The following is a 26,897-nucleotide window of genomic DNA, read 5'->3' on the forward strand; positions in this document are numbered from 1 at the left end:
AAAACCATTGACCATGGTATCCTTCGGGAGTGACTGTCCAAGTTGGTGGGGGGAGGTGGCACCGCTTTGCAGTGGTTCTGGTCCTACTTTAATTGTGTTTCCAGCTCTGTGGAGCCTTCAGTGTGGAGTTCCACAGGGTTTGATCCTATCCCTTATGGCTAGGCTGTTCAACATCTATGTGAAACCACTGAGTAAGGTCATCCAGAGGTTTGGCGTATGTTGCCAGCAAGATGCTGATGACGCTCACCTCCACTTCTCCTTTACATCTGCAGGTGAGGCGGCAAAAGTGCTGGACTGTTACCCTGCCTCAGTAATGGACTGGATGAGAGCCAACAAAATGAAACTCAATCCAGATAAGATTGAGGCACTGTTAGTGGGTGGTTCCCTAGACCAGATGGGTGGGAGCTGGACTGCTCTTGAGGCTCACAGGTGGCCTCAGAAGCTCAGAGTGCCTTCCATCAGCTTCGGCTGGTGGCCCAGCTGTGCCACATGTAGGATAGGTTTAGATATATCTTCAGATTTAATCCCCAATCAGCCTCTCACAATCTCCCCCCCCCCACTCTTTCTAAGCACAGAAAGAGGGTCAGGGTGGTTTGTTTTGGTGGGTTTTTGCCTCAGAGCTTTCCCTGCTAAAACTTGCTGTTTCGCACTCAATCAGAGTAAGTATCAAATTGAGTTTCCCACAGATTGCAGTTTGCTTCGAATCAGCTTTAAAGAGTGGGTTTTAAAGGAGAAAACTCTCTACAGCAGAATTGGGGGGGGGCGCACTCAAACACAGAGCTTTACAATATGGACCATGCCTGGAAAGAGTGAAGGAAAGGTAAATGTGGATGAGGTTTCCTTCAGCACAAGCTCTTTGCATTTTTTTGTGTTCAAAAAGCAGCAAATGTTAATCAACCACAATTTTAAAAATGTTTCCTTTCTTCTTTTAGATGCCATGGCTGGACCTGCGTACCCTCTATGTTTGCAAACTTGCAATGCTTAGGTTTTTGCTTTTTCCTTAGCTCCAGTTTGCATTCATATTTGCATAAATTAATAATTTATCATTTTTATTGACCTGTTTTAGGTGGATAGTCCTTTATTTTGTGCATACAGTCATGCCTCAGGTTACAGATGCTTCAGGTCGCACGTTTTCAGGTTGCGCACCGCACCAAACCAAGAAGTACCGGAACGGGTTGCATCTGGGTTTCGACACTTGCGCATGTGCAGAAACACTAAATCACGCTTTGCGCATGCGCAGAAGTGCCAAATTGTGGCCCACATGTGCGCAGACATGGCGCTGCGGGTTGCGAATGTGCCTCTGGCACAGATCACATTTGCAACCCGAGCATCCACTGTATAAGGTAAAAAGATGAAGGACCCCTGGATGGTTAAATCCAGTCAAAGGTAACTATGGGGTGCAGTACTCATCTCGCTTTTCAGGCCAAGGGAGCCAGCGTTTGTCCACAGACAGCTTTCTGGTTCATGTGGCCAGCATGACTAAACCACTTCTAGTGCAACAGAACACCATGACGGAAACCAGAGCGCACAGAAACGCCATTTACAGTACCTTCCCACCCCAGTGGTACCTATTTATCTACTTGCACTGGTGTGTTTTTGAACTGCTAGATGGGCAGGAGCTGGGACCGAGCAATGGGAGCTCACCCCATCATGCAGATTCGAACTGCCGACCTTCTGATTGGCAAACCCAAGAGGTTCAGTGGTTTAGACCACAGCGCCACGCATGTGCCCCATTTGTGCATATATTGCAGACTCTTGCTTGATGTGAGATGCAGAATAAGCGAGTCTTCTTCAGCCCTCCAGATTTTGGGGGAAATGAAGCACCATGACAACTACTGTTGTACCATCTCTGCCTTTTTACTGCTAGCTAAATTCGCCCTCTTCCTTGCCTGTTGTTTTCCCTGCCTGTCTCCTTGCTTTGCCACATGTCACTTAGGGCTCTCTGTTCTGTGCCTCGCTGGAGAGCTCAAATAAAAAAGGGCAGAGCAGGAAGTGGGAGCAAGAGAGGCTTTTGAGCAGAGATCTCATTAATCACAGCTCCACTTGCGCCAGGGCCTGCCATAATGGACTCACTGTCTCTTTGGAACACGAGAAGCCCCCAGGGAGGGAAAGGTGGCTGGATAAGAGTCCTCAAAACTTTTATAAAGGTCCAAAAAAGAGAAGTGTGTGTGTGCACGCGCGCTCTCATGCACACACACACACACACAGCTGCAAATGTGCTGAAGTTGCATATGACAACCTGAACAGCAGGAAAACACTCATGCCTGCCAATTAACAAGGAACTGGAGCTAATTTGCCACCTGTACTGCACTTCTGAGTTTGTCAGGGAGAAGGGGTGGAGGGAAGAGAGAAAGAAGCCAGCAAGCCCTTCATCTTTGCTCACAGCTTCACAGGATGTGTCAGGCAATGCAATTCGTGGGGGGCGGGGAGGAAAGAGAGTCTCATAACAACAGCAACAGAAAAGCTCCCTACATACCTGACACTTCCAAGAAAGCCAAAGGAATGCATCTGGGAAAAAAGAGGGCAAGTTTTACAAACACAGCAGAGAGATTATTGAAATCGAGCCTTTGCAGCCCAGATAATTCCCTTGTTACCTGTAAATGCTCTAATGGCCATTTCTGCTATTTATAAGAAGGGCATTGAGACAAATGTGTTTAATTTTGTTTCTTTGTTTGCTGCTTCTATCATATACTCAAGAAACAGATTAGAAACATTCCAGAAAATCAAACTAGCGAGAGGCTGACTCACCCAACTTTGTGTCTGAATTAAGTTTGAATAATCAGAGTAAGATACATGCCTTGGATAGTCGGGAAATGTATGCATGCTCCAGATTGGATCTGAAGTAGGCTGAGTTCCTAGACTGTGCTATGTTGTGTGCAAGCAACGTTAATGACATACGCCTGGTTCTATGAAGCACAACAGGGTCAATGCTTGCTGTACAATTCCACGGATCCCTCTGCAGTCCAGGGAATGGGGATGCCAGTCCAGCCAATTCCATGGCAGTAGGGACAGGAACCCCTCTGGCTGAGCATGGCTGCCACTGTTTGCCCAGAGTGATTTCCATGGTCTGCTTGCCATCTCAGCTTGCTGTTAATAGTCTCAGTCCTGCTTTTCAGTTTTGCTGGGGGCAGGGGCACCATGGGGGGTAGGGGCAAGACCTCTCAAATTTCCCTTCAATATTCTGCAGTCTGTGGCAGGCCCCATTGGGACTTCCCATCAGCACAACAGGCCCCTTCACGCCTACCTACAGCCACAGTGGACCCTGCTGGGCCTCCTCCCAGCACATGTGTCATGCGCACTCCATAACCCCCAAAGTTGGGCAGAACCCGGCATGTGTAGCTGCCGATCTGAGTCCCGTTTTGTGCAGATTTTTTGAAGGGATGCACAAAAAGTCTGCATTTCAAATACAGTGGTACCTCGGGTTACATACGCTTCAGGTTACAGTTTCCGCTAACCCAGAAATAGTACCTCGAGTTAAGAACTTTGCTTCAGGATGAGAACAAAAATCGAGCAGCAGCGGCACAGCGGCAGCAGGAGGCCCCATTAGCTAAAAGTGGTGCTTCAGGTTAAGAACAGTTTCAGGTTAAGAAAACACCTCCAGAACGAAATAAGTTCTCAACCCGAGCTACCACTGTATATGGACTTTTAATGTAAAGTGCATATTTTCTATGGGTTTTTAAGCTCGGCCACCCCACATATTGTTTATGTAAAATACATATTTGGGTTTGCACCTTTTGTGCACTGAAACTGCATTGCAAAATTCAGAGACGAGCATAATCTGGCTGGGAGTTGCTTCTCTAGCTGCATGCAAGAAAATTCAGGAGTGTCAGATTGGGTCAGTCCACAGCAAATCGGGTCCTCCCTTAAAGAGGGCACGTATTGCGGTAAGGCCTGGACAACCGAAACCCTGTGTTGTGGGTGGGTATCATAGCTGTCAACGTTCCCCTTTTTTAAAGGGAAATTCCCTTAGTCCGAATAGGATTCCTCGCAAGAAAAGGGAAAAATTGACAGCTACGGTGGGTACGATTAGTCAGCCACAACACCCGATTGGTAGGTCCCTCGTTGCTGGGTTCAATCTGGCCAATGGGACGAAGTCCAAATGGTTCGAGGGACCCATTTATGCCCATGCACGTGACCCAGAGCTTCCTCTTTCGGCGCGTGCATCGGAACACCCGCCAGCCTCTCCCTAATTTTAGGGCTTTGCGCTTGACCTTGCTATGCCGTCGTGTGTCGTCTGTCGTTGGGACAGGGGCACGGCAGGAATTTTCCCCACTTGGCTGATTGGCTGTTGCCATTTGGGTTTCGCCTGCTGCGTCACAACTTGTAAGGTTGCGGATAGGCTCTGGTTCAGGTGATAGGGATGGGAGAATGCTCTCGCATCCCTATGTGAATGGTATTCCGTTAAAGGAATCCAGGGACTTGATGGTTTGGTCAACCCCTGTGAGGGGGTTGTGCCCATGCCTGAGTCCAGGGGGACATTTGCAGGGCGGAGTTAGCCCGTTCCCGGCTTTCCGCTTATCCAGATGTTCACCCTTGGCTGACCTATGCTGGTGCCCTGGGTCAGCGCTACCTGCATGGCAGTGAGTTCGTCGAACCAGAGCCTATGCAAGCAGTCACTTTCTGTAATCAATAAAGTTTTGGCCTAAATTTCTCCAAAAACCAAACCAAAAATTTGAGCCAAGTGTGAATTTATTTAGGGGGGAGGTTTCTGGGTCTGAACACGCAAAAAGTCAAGTGGATGAATTCCTCCTCCATCCCTTTATGCTGCTCCATTTTGAGAAGCCACACAGCTTGCCCAGTTAATCATCCCTACAGTGTATTCATCATATTGTTTACCTAGCAACACCTATCTCTCCAGTTGTCAACAATTAGCTAATCGCCGCTCATTCATACTTGATTACTCTTAAATGCTCTGGCTGGAACTCACAAGTGGTACAAAATAGATGTTCCATCTTTTCTGGAGTCACCTCAACTTAAGAGCACTTAATGAAGATCAACCTTCATTAGAAAGGCAAAATGGGAAAGTTGTTTTAATATATGCTTCTCTGGCGTGACTTAGTACAAACTCTTTCTCTTGTCCTCTTTATTATCAATAAGTCACAAGCAATGGGGGGGGGGAGTTCTTTCCCATCTCTAAAGGCATTACAAATTGGGGCTAGGAGAATCTACTAAATATTCTGGAAAGTTATTTGCCTATTCACTGTGCATTTGGACAATTCTTTAAGGGATCATAACCAGAGCAAAAACCCTTATAATTTTTGCAGCTTATTAAAGCTTAGGAATTAGACAGTTATGTCTTTTATCCTATTTGTGGTCTGTAGGCCTTCCCCACTTCACCCCCAAAACAGAGAATGAGCCCCACGTTTTTAGTAAAATAAATTGAAAAAGAGTTTACTTACATTTCAATGAAGGCAGCAAATACAGCAAAGTAGTGTGCAGAAAAATAAGTTGCGGTAAAATAAAAGTTGGTAGTCTTAGCTAACATAGCTGAAAACAGGGACTTTGGCCATACAGTGGTACCTCAGGTTACATACGCTTCAGGTTACATACGCTTCAGGTTACACCCTCTGCTAACCTAGAAATAGTGCTTCAGGTTAAGAACTTTGATTCAGAATAAGAACAGAAATTGGGCTCTGGTGGCGTGGTGGCAGCAGGAGGCCCCATTAGCTAAAGTGGTACTTCAGGTTAATAACAGTTTTAGGTTAAGAACGGACCCCCGGAATGAATTAAGTACTTAACCCGAGGTACCACTGTACATGTCTGGTCAGGTTGGAGGCATAGTAGAAAAATAAGAATCTCTTCACAGGCAGAAGGAAATGTAAACGATTGTCTCCTTTGTTACAGAGTTCCCACCCAGAGGAGGCAAAGGAAGAGAGGGTCCTCTCTAGAAAGTTCAAGAACTCTCTGTGCACAAGCCCTGTGCTTGACTAGCAAAACATGCATTTGGGTAAGTGTGGATAAGCCCATAATGACATCAGTTGGAACTAAGCCGTAACTACAGTTTCAAACTACATTAGGACATAGGTTCAACTCCTTTGGGCTGTAACCCTTTGCACCCTTTTTTGGGAGCAAGCCCCATTGAACACAGTGGGATTTACTTTTGAGTAGATATACATAGAGTTGTACTATAACTTAGCACTGTTTCGTTATTTTATCATGACGGAAATATCTTAGGAATGCTAAAAGTTCCTAAAATGGAAGGAGCCTGGCGTGGAGCTGTGCAGTGAGCTTTTATTAAAGACACCCCGGGTTATACCCAATGGATCCAGTTGTAGATCCAACCCCAGCCCATGTTCCCCACTCTCTCTTGGCATCACCTACCTTTCTGGGTGTTAAGGAGATAAAAAGAGGAAAGGTCCGTGTTTGCTGTCCCGAGATCCTAAAAGAAAGGTGCAGAAGAATGCAATGGGGGTACCATTTTTAAATGATCCTGTGTACAACAGAGCAAAACAAAAACCACAAACATTAAGATCTTGCACAAAGAAAGTTAGCAGAACAGGGAGAAATGTTCTTGCAGAGCCCTCTCCCTGGCTGCGATGTTGCTCCACCTGAGGCATTATTAATATGTCTTCCCCTCTCTGCAAACCAAAGTGGTACTGTACAATATTCTCTCTCTCTCTCTCTCTCTCTCTCTCTCTCTCTCTCTCTCTCTCTCTCTCTCTCTCTCACACACACACACACACACACACACACACACACACCAGACTGTACAACACCGTGCCCACCTGAGTCTGCTGTGCATAGAGATCCAGCCATTTCCCCAGGAGCAAATCAAAGTTCATCCAGCCTTGGGCAGATGGAACGGTCCAAGACAGAAGCAGAATCCAGAGGCAAAATGTCTGACCACTGCATAACGAACGGGTAACAACTGGCGGCATTTGCTGCACTACAAATTGATTGTCTGGAAAGGCCCTCAAGGGAATCCGAGCAGACGCCTCAGCAGGGGGAGCAGCAGCTAAAACAAAAAACGGTCTCAAGAGAATTCCCCAGAGACCTTTTATTTCAAGTGTTCTTTTCTCCAGCCGTGGAAATTCACACGTTTCCAGAAGCTTTGAAATAAAGCCTCCCGAGCATTCCTTTCTCAAAATTATTTGAACATTACTAGGGTAGAAGGGGCACGCCCCCCCAACCTCAGTCCGCCCTTAGCCAGCCCCCACCTGCCTACTTTCTGACTTACATCTAATCTCAGGGGTGTCACTGCCTATTGTCTTCCTCCTCTTGAGTCTGTGTTGCCATTATAGCACTCGGGGGTGGGGTGGGGGGAACTAGAATGAGTTTGCTCTGGCTTCAGCTACTGTTGTCTTCTGCCCCACCAGTCGCAGTGGGTCCCAGCCACCACGGCAGCCAGCCATGCCGACTTCTAGGAAACTCCATCTTCCCCTCCCTCTTTCCTCAAGAGCCAGTCAGCATTTCACGGGCCATGTTTAGCGTTTATTGGGATATTTTGTGTTCCTCAGTTAGGCTTCTTCCAAATATTTTTTTATACTTCTGCAAACCTTGGGGTTCCCCTCTCCCCAACCTGCTGATACCTCGCCTCTCATGCATATATGTTGCTGTTTGGGCAACATAAGGACTTGAGGACATCATCATCATTACTACTACAGTATATATAATAATGATACCTTCCGCATTATGGGATGTTTCAGTCTTTTATGCTGGAGGCAATAGGTAGATCTATTTTGAAGAAACCTTCCAACTTGTGAAGAAGTGGGAAATGTTTTTTTTTTTTTCCATTTTGGGGTCTGAGTAGATGAAGTAGATAGTTGCTATTGAGGATATGAACTGAAGACAAAATTCGGTTTAGATCCCACTTTGGAAAGTAGGCTGATTTGGCCTAGAGTGCTACAGAGGGCACTCGCTTTGCCTGGATCCAGAACTTCACTTTCAAGGCTTCATATGTCTCTCCATTGTCTTGCGATAATGTTTTGACAGTGATGGGTGAAGTTTACAGGCACAGGAACCCTTTCTGGGTGGATGAGGCCTACCAGATCTCATACAATAATTGTGATATTTTTGGCAGAATTGGAGGAACTCTGAAAGCGTAGTTGTCCTTTTTAGGGGATGAACCCTACCAAATTTCAGATGGATAGATGCTGGTGGTTCTGTGTGAAAGGATGCTTTAGAGTTTGGAAGGGGAAACAGGATATGTTCACTCACTCCCACTGTGGTTTTCTGGAGAATTTGTTTGAAAATGGCAGACCTGATAGAAATGACCTTAGGTATGTAACCTGCAAAACCTCAGATGTGTAGGAGTGGAGGTTAAGGAGCTGTGATGAATGAATGGTGATGAATAAAACTGTTCATTTTTGTTCTATGCTTAAATTTGATTGGAAGTAAAAAGAAAAAAAAGAAGAGTTCCTGAGAGGAAGTTAATTATAGAAATGATTAAAATCCAAATAGATTTGTTTGCTGAGAAAGTAATCACATAGGCCTGGCTTCCACAAGTAGACCAGAGCTAGAGCTGTCAGTCACAAATTGACACCCCTTCTGTCCCTTCTTCCTGCCTTATGTTTTCCTTAGATGGGGAACTTGTGGGGGGGGGCAATCCATCCCTTTTAATAGGAACAATATCTCTGTACCCCTCTGAATCTCCAGATTGATCCCGGACCTTCAGGATCAAGAGCCTGAATTGGTTAAGGCTGCTTTGAAAGACACCCACTTTACTTCAGACAAGCCCCGCTTTGGTTTGGGATTTGTCTGAAATGAATGCACACCCCTCATTGGGGGGAAAGTGGGGGGTTTCTGTGCAACTCCTGGCGGCGGGTGATGTCTTGGCCCATTCTAGTCAGGCATGGGAGGCTGAGGCTGGAAATGCTTGAGGAATTCATTCACTTCACATCTTGAAGTGAATTGACCAGAAAGATGCCCCCTCAATTAATTGTGGTTCTGAGCCATCCACTCCTTGCTTCATTAGTGGAAGCGGATCTCCATTTACAGTTTGGGAGCAGAAGAGAGAAACTCTACACGCTCTTCTGGACCTTTCCTTGGCTCCTGGTATCACCAGCTGTTACATCTATCTGGGCTCATTGTCAGACTGCTCCAGCTTTCCCTAACCGTTTGAACTCAGATTACTTTAGCTATGTAGCTTGCGACTCCTGTAGTTGACAGTTGTCCTGCCAGACACCTATGTGAAGCTGTTGGAAGAAGCTTGCTTTGGGGTTAGAAGCACAGGGTAAGCAGTACGTTGATGACAACCAACTCCACTTTTTCCATATGCCAGCTAGTCCAAGGGTGGGGGCATGAGCTTCCTGCTGAGCCAGGACACACAAAACACTTGCTGGCACCCAGAGTAGCTGCCACGGCACCTTTCAGCCTGCCCTTTTTCCTGCTACCCACAAGGATCCACCAAACAACTGGGGCAGGAGAAGGAAAAGGTGGCAGAGGCAAGGGTTTTGAGAACTTGTGTTTTGCATGGGCTTCCATGGACCAAATACAGAACAGGAATCCTCTGTTTCTGCTGGAAGGGTAGAATCTCTTTGGGATGAGCAAAGAGACCTATATATATGGTTTCTTGCCACAATTACTGGAGTTGGTTTCTTTCCTTATTTCTTGGGCAGGATTAGTGTTTTTTGTCTTTTTCTGTTGAAAATGTGCTTTCTGTAGACAAATGCCTCTATAAACGTTCTCACTTTTCCTAAAGTGTTGAAAGCCGAAGGAAAAGGAGGGTTTCATTCAAAGTCTTGTTTGATGACTGGCAAATAGGTGAACGTATGCATCATGAGGCTAACAGTTAATTAACAACTCTAATAAAAATTGAAGAGGAAAAGTGAAACGATGGACAGAATGAGAGGAGCTGTGAAGCAATATGTGACTTAGTGTTAAATATATAAAAATGCAGTAAAAATATGGACAGGCCACCATTTGGGTTGTACTCCTCCTGGAGGAGCAAAATTCACAGTTTGGGAATGTAGTTAGATCTGGCCTTGAGGAAGTATCCTCTGTAGCTCATAACCATTTCTATCAGCTTTAGTTGGTCCACCTACTGCGTCTGTTCCTGGCAAAAGGAGATGCGGCCATCTTGGTTGTATTACTGCAGTGCATGCCATGTGGGGCTGCCTTTGAAGACTGCAAAGAAATGATACTTAATATGAAACACAGCAGTTTGGCTGCTAACTAGTACAAATAATAGGAGGCGTACCTTGCCATTTCAGGGGGACCCAGTTTGTTCCCAGGCATAATTCAGAGAGCAAGTTTTAACACAGAGCAAGTTTTAACACAGAAAGCTCTAGAAAGGGCTTGAGACTCGGGTATCCAAAGGACCTCCTGTTCCTCCATGACCCCAAACTCACATTATCACAGTTTGGTGGTCATGCTAAACAGGGTCTTCTCTGTCATGGCCCATCACCTAGTTTTGCTGCTCATGGCTCTGTTTATTGTGCTTTTCATAGGTGGTTGCGATTCCCCCCTTTATACTATGAGCCAACTCATGACCCCTTGATAAGAGGTAAGGCAGGAATATGGCCCAATAAATCAATCAGCGGTAGCGTTTAATTTTTAAAAGGTAGAACATAAATCTTTTGCCATATTGAGGTCATAATGAGTCCACAGAATAGATTGCTATAGTCTTAAAGGGTTGCGGTTGCCCAACTTTATTTATTTATTTTATCGTGGTTCAGGCTTTTGCTCTCCATCATCTTCTTCCATTACACAAATAAAAAATACCGTAACTTCAGAGAAGACAGCCCTGAAGGGCCAGTTTGTAAAGAAATAAGACTAGAAAACGGAGAGAAGTTCTGTCTTTTATATATACAGCTATCAATATTAAACAGACGTAATTGGTGCCTTTGGGATACCATTTTTTCCCCCCACTCTCAAGGAATTTCTAATGATTAATGCATGCCTGAGGTACCGCCAGCTTAGTGCGAATTCTGTGACATGCCTGGTGTCCAAATTGGAGGCCATTAATTATTCTTTTTATTGCGGACAAAAGTAAAGGAAAAGCTATGCAAAAGATTTCTTCTTCTCCTCCTCCTCCTCCTCCTCCTCCTCCTCCTCCTCCTCCTCCTCCTCCTTCTTCTTCTTCTTCTTCTTCTTCTTCTTCTTCTTCTTCTTCTGGAGCACCTGCCATTTGGTGCTGCTCTGCATGATGTCACTGGAATCTTGATGCCATGTGGTGAATCAACCTGTTTTGCATTCATCCAAATAGCCTAGTGCACACATAGTCAACCAAGTGATGATCTGCAGTGATGTCCAGCCCTGAGTGGAACTGAGAACCCAAACAATGGGAAGTCAGTAGTTCCAGATTCCCCAGTCAGGCAGAACAAGCCAGACAAAATATTGTACCTTGGAGGAGGAGCAAGAACCATAGATACTAGCTCTCCTGCAGATGAGGTGGTGGTGTTTGGTTTAGGGTTGAGATGGGGGTGGTGGTCTCACATCAAGTCCAAGAAAGTTCCACCCCCCTCCCGGCACCTGTCCTGGATCTGGCTGCTCTTAGTGGTACTTCGCTCCTTTTTGCCCTTGCTTCTGCTTGGCATGCAACGGCCACCCAGCACACCTTCACCCAACATGGCTTGCCGTGTCCTCCTGTGCACTCCCAACATCCTACGTCACTCCCTGTGGGAATGTTCGGGGATGCAGGGGAGGATATATTGTTTGGTTATAGCCTTTCCAACTTGCGTTAACAAGTTCACCATTTAGCAGAGTAACATTCCCCCTTTTAAACTTACAGTGGATGCGTTTGCTCAGGCTCGCTAAAGCCTCTATAATAACTCTTCTGGTATTTTCCCAATATTCCCTCATAAAAGATAAGACACGACACAGTCTTCTATAAAAGTATAAAAACAGTTTACTCACATTCTGTTCACAATCGGATCCCAGAAGGCAGACTTAGCTTGGAAATGTAACATACACCTGGAAACTATCTCATAAGGAGACAGTCCTTCTGTCCTCTCTTGGCGAAAGCCAAGAGAGCATCTTTGGCTAAGCAGATGTTGCTTCTTTGATGCATATAGTCAAAGAAGAGAGAGATGGCTGCCCTGCCCTGTGCTTTTGTTGTTACCTGCACAGGTGAGTCCACACCCACCTCTAGTCACATGCAGAGGAAGTTTGTCCCAGCCCAGAAGGAAACAGGAAGTTTACCGGCTGGATGGACAAACATTCCTCCTCATGTGTAAACATATTCACTCTAGGAGAGCCAGTGTGGTGTAGTGGTTAAGAGCAGTAGTCTCGTGATCTGGTGAACCGGGTTCGCGTCTCCGCTCCTCCACATGCAGCTGCTGGGTGACCTTGGGCCAGTCACACTTCTTTGAAGTCTCTCAGCCCCACTCACCTCACAGAGTGTTTGTTGTGGGGGAGGAAGGGAAAGGAGAATGTTAGCCGCTTTGAGACTCCTTCGGGTAGTGATAAAGCGGGATATCAAATCCAAACTCCTCCTCCTCCTCCTCCTCTTCTTCTTCTTCTTCTTCTTCTTCTTCTTGGAATGTTGTACTTGACTGCTCTTGTGTTTCACATCCCACACTCCCTTGGTCTTCACAATACTTCTCTTTCTCATGCCTATCCTGGACAGTTGTGCCGACACTTGGGGTTGCATTTTCTCTCCTTAAATAGGGCACTGCTATTAGAGCATATTCCAATCTGAGTTAGCTACAGGTGCAGGGACTGTTCTTCCAGTCTCATCTTAGCCTGGCCAGACACAGCAGCAAGCATTTATTCAAGCATTCCCCACCTTTGTTTAGCTATCATTCTGCACAGGCTGCTGTTGGACCAATCATTAGAGTGTTGTAGCAGAGGTGTGACCAAAGACCCAGACAGGATGCACTGTGATCTGGATTTGTCTCCTGCCTCAGGAGCTGCTGTTGGTGGAGGACTCTGCCTCTGAAGGCCATGACAGGTAACCTCCCCCCCAGCAACAGTTGCTGAAACGGAGGCTGTCGGTTAGCCCAAGAGGCTTTTCATGTGAAGGCCATTTCGGATTACCTGTAAAGGACTCGGGAGCACAGGCCCATGAAACCCATTTATGTATGCTACTTTATATGTGAAGATTCCTCTGGGCAAACTAAGAAGGACGGTGGCTTCAATGTAAGCAAATGAATAAGCGAGGAAATGGAGGAAATGGGACTGGAGACCCAGGGCCTGCTGCAGAAGACCGTGGGCCAAGCCACCCTCAAGTTCCAAAGTCTCAAAGATAGGATCAGGGTGACCTTTCCAAGTGTTGAGAACAAGCCCAGGAAATGAATTCCGGATTTCTGCAGTGTATTGGTGTGTATTTGTATGTCTGCGCCTATACACCCTGCAACAATTTTCAGGGAAAATAGGTAAGATTTAGATGACCTGTTAACAAGCCATTCATATATTTCTTCCTTTTTCTTTCTTTCTATGAACTCTTCCTCACTCACTTTCATCTTACAAATTATGTATATTCTGGACCAGACTTCTCGTAACCTTAACTCCATCCACCCCCCACAATGCCGTCATTATTAGCGACACTATTACCAATGGTATCATTACTGTCTACTGGCATTAGGCATTTCTTCAAACCAGTTGCCAAATACTAATTATGGGAGGCTATTAGGTGGGCGTTAACTTGCTGGCTCGATGAGATTTGGTACAATAAGATTTGTGGACCCTTCCCTCGCCCTGCTTAATTGCATCGGGCTGATGCTCACAAACGCCAGGGTGTGAGTTCATTTGCTATATTGTGCAACACTTCAAGCAGTACTTTGCAGTGGCAGGCACTATCCATCTGGGCGATCTATAAAGCTGCATCTTCTCTGTAGGTGCCTATGAGTTACCTACATGCGTCAAACTGGAGGCAGTTCAGTTCATAAAAGGGAGGAAATCGAAACACTCACTATGGGGCAGCATAAGGGGAAAGGCTAAAGCTACCATCTAATGCACAGGGATCTCCAGGCATTAAGGCTCCCATCTTACACAATATGGGGCTGCCCCCTACCCTTTCTGCAGAAGGCACAACCACCTGTATTGAAGGCCTCTTCACACATAGAGCTGTCTGCACAAAGGCTTCAGTGTGATCCAGAACCCCAACCACCCAGGGTTCCAGGTCATGTAGAAGCCTCCATGCAAACAGCTGTATTCACAGAGTACAGACCCCTGTGCTGTTTGTGTAAGGGCTACACAGCAGGGCTACTTGGTCCATGCACATGGCCCACACTGACTAAAATGGGAGCATTAATGCCTAAGAGGGCTTCTTAGAAAGCAGGGATATGATGAGGCCAAACCAGTAACTCCTCCAAGGTCAATGGCATTGCAATCCTATTCATGTCTATTCAGGAGCAATCCCCATTGATTTCAACAGGCCTTATGCCCAGTGGGTTAAGAATGACAGCATGGGTGCCGCAGAAAGGGAGGTGAGGCGTGCAAAAACTCACAATATATACTGTAGCTTTTCGTAAAACTTTATTTCTGGCCTTGCCTCAGTTTGGTGGGCAAGTGCAACAGGAAAAGGAGGCAGACATAATAGTTGATGTGGCCTGAGCTTGCTCTGTGTACTGATTCAAGAATAAAACGCTTCTTTAAAACCAACTCTGTGCATGTTCAAATGCACTGTGTACCTTGAAATGCATGGGGAGTGATGGCAGTGATGGGCAATTGCTGCTCTGGCTCAGGTGGCAAAATGTTTGGGGCCAGTGTGGTCACCTAAGGGGTTCATCTCCTGCTCTGCAGATGTATCAGGATGTTGGCTGGTGGGACACACACAAGGTTTTCATCCTTAAAAGTGACTTCTTCCTAGTGGAAGAGTTGTGCCTGGTCTGTGCTCTTCAACTTCTCTGCCAGCCAGCTCTCTGCAGCCTCTATCTTATGCTAGGGGTAGACAACAGAGCGTCTCTGGATATTGTTGGACTACAACTTTCATTAGCTCCAACCAGCAATGGTCAAGGCTGATGGAAGCTGCAACATCTGGGGGAGGGGAGCAGCCATGTTGGCAACCTACTGTCCCCAGCACCTACACATTCAAACAGGGAGGTAGGGGCCAGGGGTCAGGGGCCAAAAAAAGTCATGGCTGTCAAATGCAGCCTCTTTCCCCTCTTCCCTGCCATGCTAAAGTTTAGTAAAGCAAACCTTCTGCTGACTCTCTGGGCGAATCATTTGCTGTTGAATGTTTTTCTTTTTGTTGTCACTTTGATTATTCTCTCTGCTCGCCTCCCGCCCCTCCCCAGCTTTCGAATGCCTTAATTTTTTGTTGCTATCTGTTTTGGATTATTTATGGAAGAAAAGTGGGACACAAACATTCAGAATAAATGAATAAGTGTTACATCATGTCACACTACGAGGGAGAGAAGGGGAGGGGAGAGAAGAGCCATCAGCTTCCCACCTCAGCTGAAACACACAGACTCCAGTCTTGCCATTTCTGTCCCCTAACCCCTTTTAAAACTAGTACCTGCCCCCACCTCTCTCTGTCCACCCCCCACCCGGTTACTTTGACTCTTCTGTCTGAAAAATTTAACTTGCTCTAGATTACATAATGGGGTCCTTTGGGGAGAGAGGATTCATCTGGTTGGTTTGAGTGTAGAACAAGCTGCCAGAATGAAATAATAATGGCTGCTGTACACAAAAACCCAATTAAAGGGAGATGGCAGTTAGCAGAGGGAGGAAGTACAGCGAGTTCCAAGCCGGACACATTTTTATTCCTGTCACACACCTACGATCCACTCCCTTTCCAGAGCCAGCTTCAGTTCCAGTCCAGCACCACAATCTAACCATCAGCAGAAATCTGTTTGGGCTGAGGGTGTCTCTGGTGTTTAAAGAGGCCGGCTGGCCTTTCACTTGCAGCTGAATGAAATAATTCCCCTCTTTGCCAGAACCCAAAGTGAAACCCAGCAGTGAAACCCATTCTTAATTATATCATGTCACCTTTGGGGGTTCAGAGTGGTTTATCTTAACACAGAGGGGTGATTGACATGACTTCCAAATATAGCTGGCACCCTTTTATTTAGTTCATTTTCTAGCCAACGTCCTTCAAATTCTCCACAAAATCTACCTCTGCCAATGCTGAATATCTTCTAAATGTTTGAAGCAAATGTGGGGGTTTCTGCTCTTACAAAACACACAATGAATTCCTAAGGAAAAGACCTTCAGTAAGACTAGAATGATCTGGAGAGTGGGTGCTGGGGGTTCGAATGCTTAGCAGTATTATTTGATTGTTGACATGCAGAGGTACTTACTATTCATTATTTTGTGACTGATATTCTTTAGTACAGTATTTGACTGACTTGAAATGTTACAATAAAAAAATTTCTTCCTGTAGCACCTTAAAGACCAACTAAGTTAGTTCTTGGTATAAGCTTTCGTGTGCATGCACACTTCTTCAGATACACTGAAACAGAAGTTGCCAGATCCTTCTATATTCTAGAAGGATCTGGCAACTTCTATTTCAGTGTATCTGAAGAAGTGTGCATGCACACGAAAGCTTATACCAAGAACTAACTTAGTTGGTCTTTAAGGTGCTACAGGAAGAAATTTTTTTATTTTGACTATGGCAGACCAACACGGCTACCCATCTGTAATTGAAATGTTACCTATGCTTCATCGTTGACATGTACCAGTAGAAGTCTGTTGCAGCATTTTTGCTTGTTGCAGCAGAAGCAACAAAGATACATATGAGGTGGAGGTCTCTAGCACACAAAAGCTTAAGTCGTAATAAAACTATTTCTTCCATTTAAGGACATGAATCAATGACAGCGCATGTTTCGTGATATTTGATACCCAATAGAAACCAAACAGGAGACTGTGCAACAAGGGCAAAACATTCAAATATCATCTTTTGAGTCCACATTTTCTAAAACAATAGAATGCTCCCAAATGTTTCATTTCTGACATGTAGAATTAAATCCTCATCCTATTATTTTTATTGGATTTGTTTTGCAGCAAGCAGAAAAGGTGGTGACTTCAAGGAAGAGATGTTTGTTTGGAGCGTGGAGTGCCTAATCTTTCCATGGGCTTTCATAAAGCTTCATGACAATTGATATATATACAAACTGGGTGATCTTCAACTGTTTTTTTCTTAGTAGAGTAGACCAATTGAAATTAGTGGACCTAACTTAGTCATGTTCATTAATTTCAGGGGGTTTGTTCGGAATAAAAAAGCCAATGCAATTCTGGGCTGCATCAATAGGAGTATAACATCTAGATCAAGGGAAGTAATAGTGCCACTGTATTCTGCTCTGGTCAGACCACACCTGGAGTACTGTGTCCAGTTCTGGGCACCACAATTCAAGAAGGACACTGACAAACTGGAACGTGTCCAGAGGAGGGCAACCAAAATGGTCAAAGGCCTGGAAACGATGCCTTATGAGGAACGGCTAAGGGAGCTGGGCATGTTTAGCCTGGAGAAGAGGAGGTTAAGGGGTGATATGATAGCCATGTTCGAATATATAAAAGGATGTCACATAGAGGAGGGAGAAAGGTTGTTTTCTGCTGCTCCAGAGAAGCGGACATGGAGCAATGGATCCAAACTACAAGAAAGAAGATTCCACCTAAACATTAGGAAGAACTTCCTGACAGTAAGAGCTGTTCGAGAGTGGAATTTGCTGCCAAGGAGTGTGGTGGAGTCTCCTACTTTGGAGGTCTTGACAACCATATGTCAGGAGTGCTCTGATGGTGTTTCCTGCTTGGCAGGGGGTTGGACTCGATGGCCCTTGTGGTCTCTTCCAACTCTATGATTCTATGATTCTATGATTCTATGAATAAAATTTAGCTGAATGCCACTCACTGTCTCCCCTTAGTTTTTGCAATAACCGAATCATTGTGGGACATGGCAGGTGGCTGCATAGAGAATTCCTCCCACCGCCCCCAATTCTCACCAAGGCTCAGACTGGAGAGAAGACCAAGCCTGGGTGCGATTAATTTGGCCTTTCCCTCTGGATTAATAAATGCTATAATGAATTTAATCCTAGACTCCTGAGTCATTTTAATTTTTCCTTGACTGGACAGTTACGTGTCTAATGGAGCAGAACAATCACTAGACAAAGTAAGAGGGAGCTGGGCTGCTGGGAGTGTGTATTCAATCACAAATGGCAGCCACTCTGCACAAACTGCCATTTCTGCCTTAATTATTGAACTAGGGTTTAATTACTCCCCTGGTGACCAAACTGCTATAGTCCAAAAGCAGGAGATTTGGGCTCGGATGTTTTTACTTGGTTGCATTATGCACCATTATCTCACGCCACCACGTTTCAGAAGTGACAACAGAGACCCTCCTGCGTACTTGTAGAATTATTCTGAGCCTCCTCCACTATTACACAGCCCCAAAGGCTGCCTCCTGCTTGCTATGCTCATTTATTTTGCCATAGCCTGTCCTATACTGGCTTCTGACGTTGGGAGTAAACCCTCTATCCAGTTTCCTTCTCTCCACTTAGCTGGCAGTAGCAGTTGGTGGTGCCACCCTCACAAAACTGGCATCACCACAGCTTACCTGAATGGCGCTGGGGTGAGGTCGTGCAGACACACTAGTGGAACCAACCCTTGCCAGTGTGTCCTGGGCAGCTCTAACCTTGCTGCCACCCTGCCCCACCCCAGTGGCATCCTCGTAAGCCACAGTGATTCTGGTGTCAGAAGAGCGGCTCCACTTACTGCACTGGCCACTGCTGGTAGCTAAACACGCAAACTTTTAAATCTGGCATTAGATGGCATTGCACCCTGCTGAAAGTAAATGACATAATAATCATATAGAGAAGTTAGCTCTCCACATGCCAGCCTTTAGGTCAACAAACAGCACCATCCATGCACAATAGGTATCAGCAGGCTTAGGAACACCTCAAGGTTTGCACAAAACATCTTAGGAACACCTCAGGGTTTGCACAAAACATATTTCGACTCAGAGCCGTCTTTCCCATTGGGCTTAGTGGTGCGTTGCACCAGGGCACCGGCCTCTCAGGGGCACCCCAGCGAGTGGGGGAGCTGCGCGGCTTTGCTGGCGGCTTCCCCTTTCCCTGCATGCCCGCCAGCTGCGCCTCGTCAACCATATGGCTGGCGGGCGTGCAGCTTGTCTCCCAAGCCTCCGCGGTGGGAGAGCGATCCCTGCAGAGGCTTAGGATGGAAGCTGTGCCCCACCAACTATATGGCTGGTGGGCTTCTGCAGGAGGAGAGCGATCCCCGCAGAGGCTTGGGAAAAGTCAACAACTCTGGGAAATGGGGGGGGGGGCATGCTGGAGAGATCTTTGCACCACGGCGCCGGCTATGCTTAAGATGGCCCTGTTTCGACTAGAACTAGACTAGACTAGGGGTGCTGTGGGAGATCCTAAACAGCCCAGTAAGAACTGCACATACTCAGTGACCATAGAATCCTGACTCTTGTTGGGGGAAATGGAAAATCGGGTGGACATGGCAACGGAATGGTGTCTTTGCAAAGGAGACGAACAGGCTGCATACACTTCATACCTAAGAAAAACACTCCAAGCAATTTCCCCCCTCAAAGAATTGTGGGCACTGTAGTTTGTTAAGGGTAGCTGAGAACTGTAACTACAGTGCCTAGAATTCATTGAGGGGGAAATGTGCTTTGAAGAAGAAGAAGAAGAAGAGAAGAGTTTGGATTTGATATCCCGCCTTTCACTCCCTTTAAGGAGTCTCAAAGCGGCTAACATTCTCCTTTCCCTTCCTCCCCCACAACAAACACTCTGGGAGGTGAGTGGGGCTGAGAGACTTCAGAGAAGTGTGACTGGCCCAAGGTCACCCAGCAGCTGCATGTGGAGGAGCGGGGAATTGAACCTGGTTCACTGGATTACGAGTCTACTGCTCTTAACCACTACACCACACTGGATCTCTTAAAGCATACTCTCTTTGAGTATGCTTTAAAAGTACAGAGACCATGCAGCCTGAAATGCTGTGGTTCTTGGCATTCCCACAGTGGGCCTCCTTTGTGCCACGTGTGTGGCAAGCGAGCAAGGGGCCAATCTTGCCCTTCCAATGCTCTCACATCACTCAAAGGTGGCTTACAGCAGTTGAAAGCAATAAAACCAAATGATAACTGTAAAGGTAAAGGTAAAGGTAAAGGTACCCCTGCCCGTACGGGCCAGTCTTGACAGACTCTAGGGTTGTGCGCCCATCTCACTCAAGAGGCCGGGGGCCAGCGCTGTCCGGAGACACTTCCGGGTCACGTGGCCAGCGTGACATCGCTGCTCTGGCGAGCCAGAGCCGCACACGGAAACGCCGTTTACCTTCCCACTAGTAAGCGGTACCTATTTATCTACTTGCACCTGGGGGTGCTTTCAAACTGCTAGGTTGGCAGGCGCTGGGACCGAGCAACGGGAGCGCACCCCGCCGCGGGGATTCGAACCACCGACCTTTCGATCGGCAAGCCCTAGGCGCTGAGGCTTTTACCCACAGCGCCACCCGCGTCCCTAATGATAACTGTACAAACCAATAAAACAAAGACAGGCACAACAGATAAAAATCATCTAAAAATGAGGCATTCCCCCCATTATTTCCAGCTCATGCCGAGTGCCTGTGAGTATGCATGCTTCCTTGAACGCAATAGGTATACGGTCTGTTTGTGTACCTCATGAATGATGCTCAGATGGGCACAGCGTGCGGCAGCGTATGAATTCATTTAGCCTCCTGCACCCAGCTCCAAAACTATGAGAGCCTCATAAATGAAATGAGCAGGGAGAAAGAGATTACATTTACCCATCATTTCAGCCCATTGTGTTGCTTGAATGGTGAGTCAATTTTTAAAACTGTTTTCCTAGCCTCAGGGCAGCCAGCCTTTTGAATTAGCAATCAGCAATCCCCACCAAAACGAGCCTGACACAAATGAGTATGCTTGGTGCAAACACAGCTAAATCAGTTACTCTGTTCTTGTTAATTCTTTTCCTTTTGCATTTCTGTTTATCCCTCTGTTAGAGCAGCTTTTCGTTAAGGAATCCTAGAAGGCTTCCTGCTCAGGGCCTCCGTGCTCTGTGACCAGGGGGCAATTTCTGATTGGTCCCTGAAATGCCACTGGGGGGACAGTAGTCTATATCAGTGTTCCCCAACCTTGGGCCTCCAGCTGTTTTTGGACTACAATTCCCATCATCCTTGACCACTGGTCTTGCTAGCGAGGGATGATGGGAGTTGTAGTCCAAAAACAGCTGGAGGCCCAAGGTTGGGGAACACTGGTCTATATGACCGATTTGTGGACATTTTGGGGCCAGGTTGCATCCTGGTGGCTCCTCGTCTACATCTAAGTCACCTGTGGAAACAGGAGAGGAGGCAGCGGCAGAATCCCCAACTAATTTTTCCTCTCCATTGAAAGTTCTCTGCTGAGAATTTTCAGTTTGAAGTGGGGAGGGGGAGAATAAAGAGTGTGAAAAGGCGACAGCCCCCACCCTGTTTTTGCTGCTGTTGCTGCCCATTTTGCAGCAGCCAGTTACTGAACGCATCCCCATGGCCGCAACTTCATCCCACAAGTTCCTTGGAAATGGCACCTGCATCTTAATGGGGTGGTAATTTAGGACAACAGTTGCTACCTGTCAGTGGGTCCCATTTCATCTGCCTCCCCCCTCCCACCTGCTTGAATCATAAAAAAAAATCTAGAATCTTTTCTCCTCCTCTTGTAATATTTAGGACCATCCAATGGAGTTTTGGGCAAAGAAAAGCGAGTGTGTATGTGGATGGCTTTAAAAGAGGTTTTGGCAAAATTATTGAGAAGAAGAAGAGTTTGGATTTGATGTCCTGCTTTATCACTACCCAAAGGAGTCTCAAAGCGGCTAACAATCTCCTTTCCCTTCGTTTCCCACAACAAACACTCTGTGAGGTGAGTGGGGTGAGAGACTTCAGAGAAGTGTGACTGGCCCAAGGTCACCCAGCAGCTGCAGGTGGAGGAGCGGAGACGCAAACCTGCTTCACCAGATTACGAGTCCACCCCTCTTAACCACTACACCACACTGGCACACTGAGAATAAGACCACCAATGGCAACAGGCCACAGTGGTTCTATTCCCCTTCCACCCACTCTCTGGCAGAGGCATCATGGCTCTGAACATCAACCGCTGAGAATCACAACTCATTCCAGGACAGAGTGTATGTTCTATTGTGTTCTATTTATATTGTTATATTGTTATATTGTTGTCTTCTTTTCTGTAAGGCATCTAGGGACTATTTATCGATGGGCATTCATAAAATAGCAACAGCAGCAATAACCACAACAAAATCTTAATCTGAAAAACCAGTTCATTATAAGATAAATTAATCAGGCTCCTGATGGCTTCTGGCAATTGAAGGAATCAAGTTAGGGTGGAGACAGAACTGTGAACATATAATTTCATCCTGTCTCTCTCTTCTTTTCTGCATATGACCCGGTTTTCCTTCCCCTTTCCTCTTACCCTTATGCATTTTGGCTTTATTCCTAGAATGGAAGTCTGTAGACAGAGCCTGTCTTAAATTTTAATTCTGGAATAGCAGTTAGAAGTCTCATTAATAATTTTATCTAGATCAATTCAGGACTTATGGATACTTTTGGGACTCTTTGCATGCTGCTGGTGTCATTGTGCAATGCAAATGGGCAACCGAAGAAGCCCAGAGGCATCTTATTGATTTATATTATTATTATTATTATTATTATTATTATTATTATTATTATTATTATTATTATTTTATAAAATTCACACGCCACTTGGTTGTAAAAACAAACAGACCTCAAGGCGGTTTACAAAAGGATAAAACAATAAAACCGAGAAAAATTCACACCCTTACTTCAAAACATTTTTGTTGTTTAGTCGTGTCCGACTCTTCGTGACCCACTTCAAAACACACAAAGGTACAAATATTAAAACAGATTAATGTTACCTCAGCTTTCTAAGCATCTGGGTAGCCTTGCCAAAGCAAGAATGTTTTTAGCAGGGGCCCGGGGGGGGGGACGACGACGACCCTGCTTGATCTCAATAGGCAGGGAGTTTCAGAGTTTAGGTACTGCCACACCAAACAATCCAGTTCTTACAAATGCAGAATGAGTATTACAGTACGTGGTGCCAGTTCTGACAGTCGCAGCAGTGAAGTACACACACGTGGAGTAAGTCAATCTCGAAAAGACTGAGCAATTTAAAGGTTCTTAAACAGAGGCTGGATGGGCATCTGTCATGGATGCTTTAGCTGAGATTCCTGCATTGCAGAGGCATAGCTGTCAATGTTTCCCTTTTCTTAAGGGAAATTCCCTTATTCCGAATAGGATTCCTCGCAAGAAAAGGGAAAAGTTGACAGCTATGTGCAGAGGATTGGACGGGATGACATTTGGGGTCCCTTCCAACTCCACAATTCTGTGATTCTATGATTTCAGCCTTTTGTGGGCCTGTTTTCAATGTCTGGCCATTTAAGCAAAAAGTCCAGCATGGGCACAAACGGGCCTCCAGAATCATATTCTGGATTTCCAGATTCCAGAAGCAACGCTACCACCAATGTGCCCCTATACCAGTCACTGTGCAGTGAATGGGAGAAGGAGAGCAATGAATGACCTTAGCACTGCCATTTGTACATCTTCCCAGTTGGAAAAGATGGAAATGAGAGAGAGCTGAGCTACATGATGAACAGAATCACGTGGTGTAAGTTTCGATGAGCTGGATCACTTTAGCGCTCATTTGGGATTGCGTGTTCGAATGCTTCCTCTGTAAAAAACAAAACAAAAACACAAACAAGACCCCGGTCCCCACCTCTGGATATAAAAAATGGGCAAGTCAGGATATTAAAAACTGACTCAGCATTTCTGTGCAGCTCAGAATCTCAGGAGACCATCCATGTTATCATGTTGGGGGGGGCTGCCCCTCTTATCCCTCTTTGAAGGGTTCCAGTGTCATCAGGGCCATTTTGAACAGGGCAAGGAAACAGTGGAAGCAGATGCAAAAGGCACCTTCGTATCATTGTTCCATTTGTTGCGGATATTGTGAAAACTGGCAAAGTGCTCCCTGCAGTCCTTTGTGCAGATTCTATTGCTTGAGACAATTGGCTTTAAGTTTTCTGTCTTGCTCTTTCATTCCCCATTTCACCAAAGTGCTGTAGGCGACATTTTTCTCTCTCTTCCCCCTCTGCGCGTGGACGTCCTGCATTTTCCAAGTTAGTTTTCCATGTTGTTATTGCTAACCGAGCAGTCTAAAATTATAGCCTGTTGAAGTGTCTGGGCCTGGAGAGTTGAATGGGATTCCATAAATCTTTGGCCATACACAGGAGCTTTGACTGTTTAGCCGATACTCGGCCAAACGGTCTGCTGAGCTAAATTGCCGTGTCTCTCCTTCAGCAGAGCTGCCTTGATGAACACCGGCTGATGGTCTGGCCACCCCCTCTGGGAAATGGCTCGACTTTTATGAGTTGGGGCAGCAGACATTTCTGGATGGTGAGCTCAGTGACTGAACTGGAGATTACCCCAATTAGATTCCACTAGCATTTATCTACCAGTCCTGCCAAGCACTAAAAGCTGTTTAATGATCAAGGGGCTCAGAGAAAAGCACTTCAATGTTCTCTCCACTTAAAACATAGATATCTCCCCACCACCACCACCACTCCCTGTGCGCATGAGTGAAGGTTTCTCTTTGAAAAAAATAATAATATATTTGACCAGAATCTCCCTTGACACTCTCATCTACTTCTTTGTGGTTTCTGAACGGCTGATTACCAGAATTCACAGGCCAGAAGGATCAATACCGTTGCGAAGCAAGTTGTAGGTCTTGATCTTTTATGCAACAAATCGAGCTTTATGTTGCTCTGGTTCCACCCAGGACTGAGATGAAATCCTTTGTTTTCTTTTTTCAGCACCCCCTGGGAGAGGGCTTGCTTGCTCATTTACTCTGGCTTCTTTCTTTCACTCAATTGTCCACACTAGCTCTCACTGATGTCAACACATAATCAAATCTGGCTATGAAGCATTATGGACGTATCCTATTCATGGTGCCATTAGTTCCTGGTGACTAATCCAGGAAGAAGAATACAGCTAGGAAAAGAATGACATTCTTAATTTTTAACATACAAAATTATAAAACGTACCACACAAAATTATCACAAATACAATCTTACTGGACTTCCATCAGCACCTCTGATAATCCTCCGTCTTACATCACTTCTTATGCATTTCCTAACTTAATACTGTCTTTATATCTCATATCCTGTCTTCTCTCCTTTTCCTTTTTAACAATATTTCCATTAATACTCCTTACAGAACTTCTTGCAAACCTACAAACGTTGTCTGGTCATCACAAATACTCTTCAAATAGTCCGTAAATTTACTCATCTTCGGTGAACTTCTGGTCCTGCCGGTTTTGGATCCTTCCTGTTAGTTTGTCAAGTTCTGCGTAGTCTATTAATTTCATCCTCCATTCTTCCACCGTTGGTAATTCTTCATGCTTCCATTTTTGGGCCAATAGTATTCTTGCTGCTGTTACTGCAAGAAAATCCTGGTTTCTACCTGAAAATCAAGTTTGGAGAATACTCAACCAAATCCAAAATAAAGATTGGGGAATACTCAACCAAATCATAATTCCATGAGAGAAGCTATTTCAAGATTTCCCAATGTGATAAAGGAACATTTCATTTTCTTCCACCAAGGAACCCAAGACAGCTTATATAGAATTCTAAGGCAGTCTCCCCTTCAGGCACTGAGCAGGCCCAGACTTGTTTCACCTCATGCGCCTTCAGAGCAGACCCTGGAAGAGTGAAGAATGTGGAATGGGAAAGAAATTCAGTGCAGATCACATTTCATTGCAGACCTACCTAATTCACATTTCAGTGCATGAACTGAAGCACCGCTATCCAAAATTCGCACGTCTCTGAATTTCGTAACACAGTTCTCAAAAGAAAACAAAAATCCAGACATTAGAAAAATGTGCATTAAAACTTGCATATTAGTGAAAACAGCAAACAGAAATAAATATTAGGAGAAATTGATTGCAAAAAAATAGTATATTAGGCATAATCACATACAAATGTGTGTATCAGGAGAAGTGTGCAGTAAAATGCAGGTGAACATTCATGAAGACTTCAAAAAATATATTCACAATCTAATGTGGAAACATCAAGAAAGGAATTTAAGATTAGAAAAAATGAGAACTGAGAGAAATCAAAATTGTCCATTCCTACCAAAGCTAGTTCTGTAGAATTGGGGGCATGATGTGCTATGGTGAATGAAACACACACATATATTTTACATTTTAAACTCTTGCACATCTCATTTCCCCAAGCAGAGTCACATGCTAGAAGCTGTGAGAGCCTGTTCCAAAGACAGACAATATGGTACCAGCAATAAAGGCCTCATTCTCAGATAAACTCCCCTATTCCTATGAAAAAAGAAGCTGAGATCCAGCCTGGGTGCACGTTTCCTTGCAGAATTTACACAGAAGTAGGCCTGTAACCTAGTCTTTCAGATTTATTGTCACCTAAGCTGTAGTCAACAATGTCCCCAAATTTCAGCAACTCCTCCATCCAGTTCCTCGATGACTACAGTCTAATGCATACTAATAACACATATAAAAGCTGCTCCCCACAATTCTGTGGTAGCAACTTATTTTTAATCTGCTCATTAACTCTTGGGTTCCCTAACATTGTGACTTCTTCTGGAAGTCCTTGTGTGCTTAGTGAATTTTTGACACAAATGGACCACTCTCATTTCTTATTCCTGACTTTATTCCTCATGTCATTCCGAACCAAAAGGAGAGTTGAACTAACGACCTGTAACCCAAGTTGTGCTTTTAGTCTCATTCTTGCCAGCCCTGCTCACGACTTGGAATTGCTAAACAGACTCTTCCCTGACTTACATGATGTCCTACATCCAACGTGTTGTTTATTTTCCACAAAGTCCTGGTGCCCAAGGGCAGAATTGTGTTATTGCTATATACCTGGAGGTTGTCAAAGCCATTCTGCATTAACCTCAAAGCCTTGTCTCTTCTCTGCTGGCTCTGACTCTTGCGCTACGTGAGTCAAGAGATTCTGCTCCTTAATCATTTCTGGAGGGTTTCATGGTCAGATTAATAGGCTTTTGATCAGATC

Source organism: Podarcis vaucheri, assembly GCF_965113315.1.
Source record: "Podarcis vaucheri genome assembly, chromosome: 6".
NCBI lineage: Eukaryota > Metazoa > Chordata > Lepidosauria > Squamata > Lacertidae > Podarcis > Podarcis vaucheri.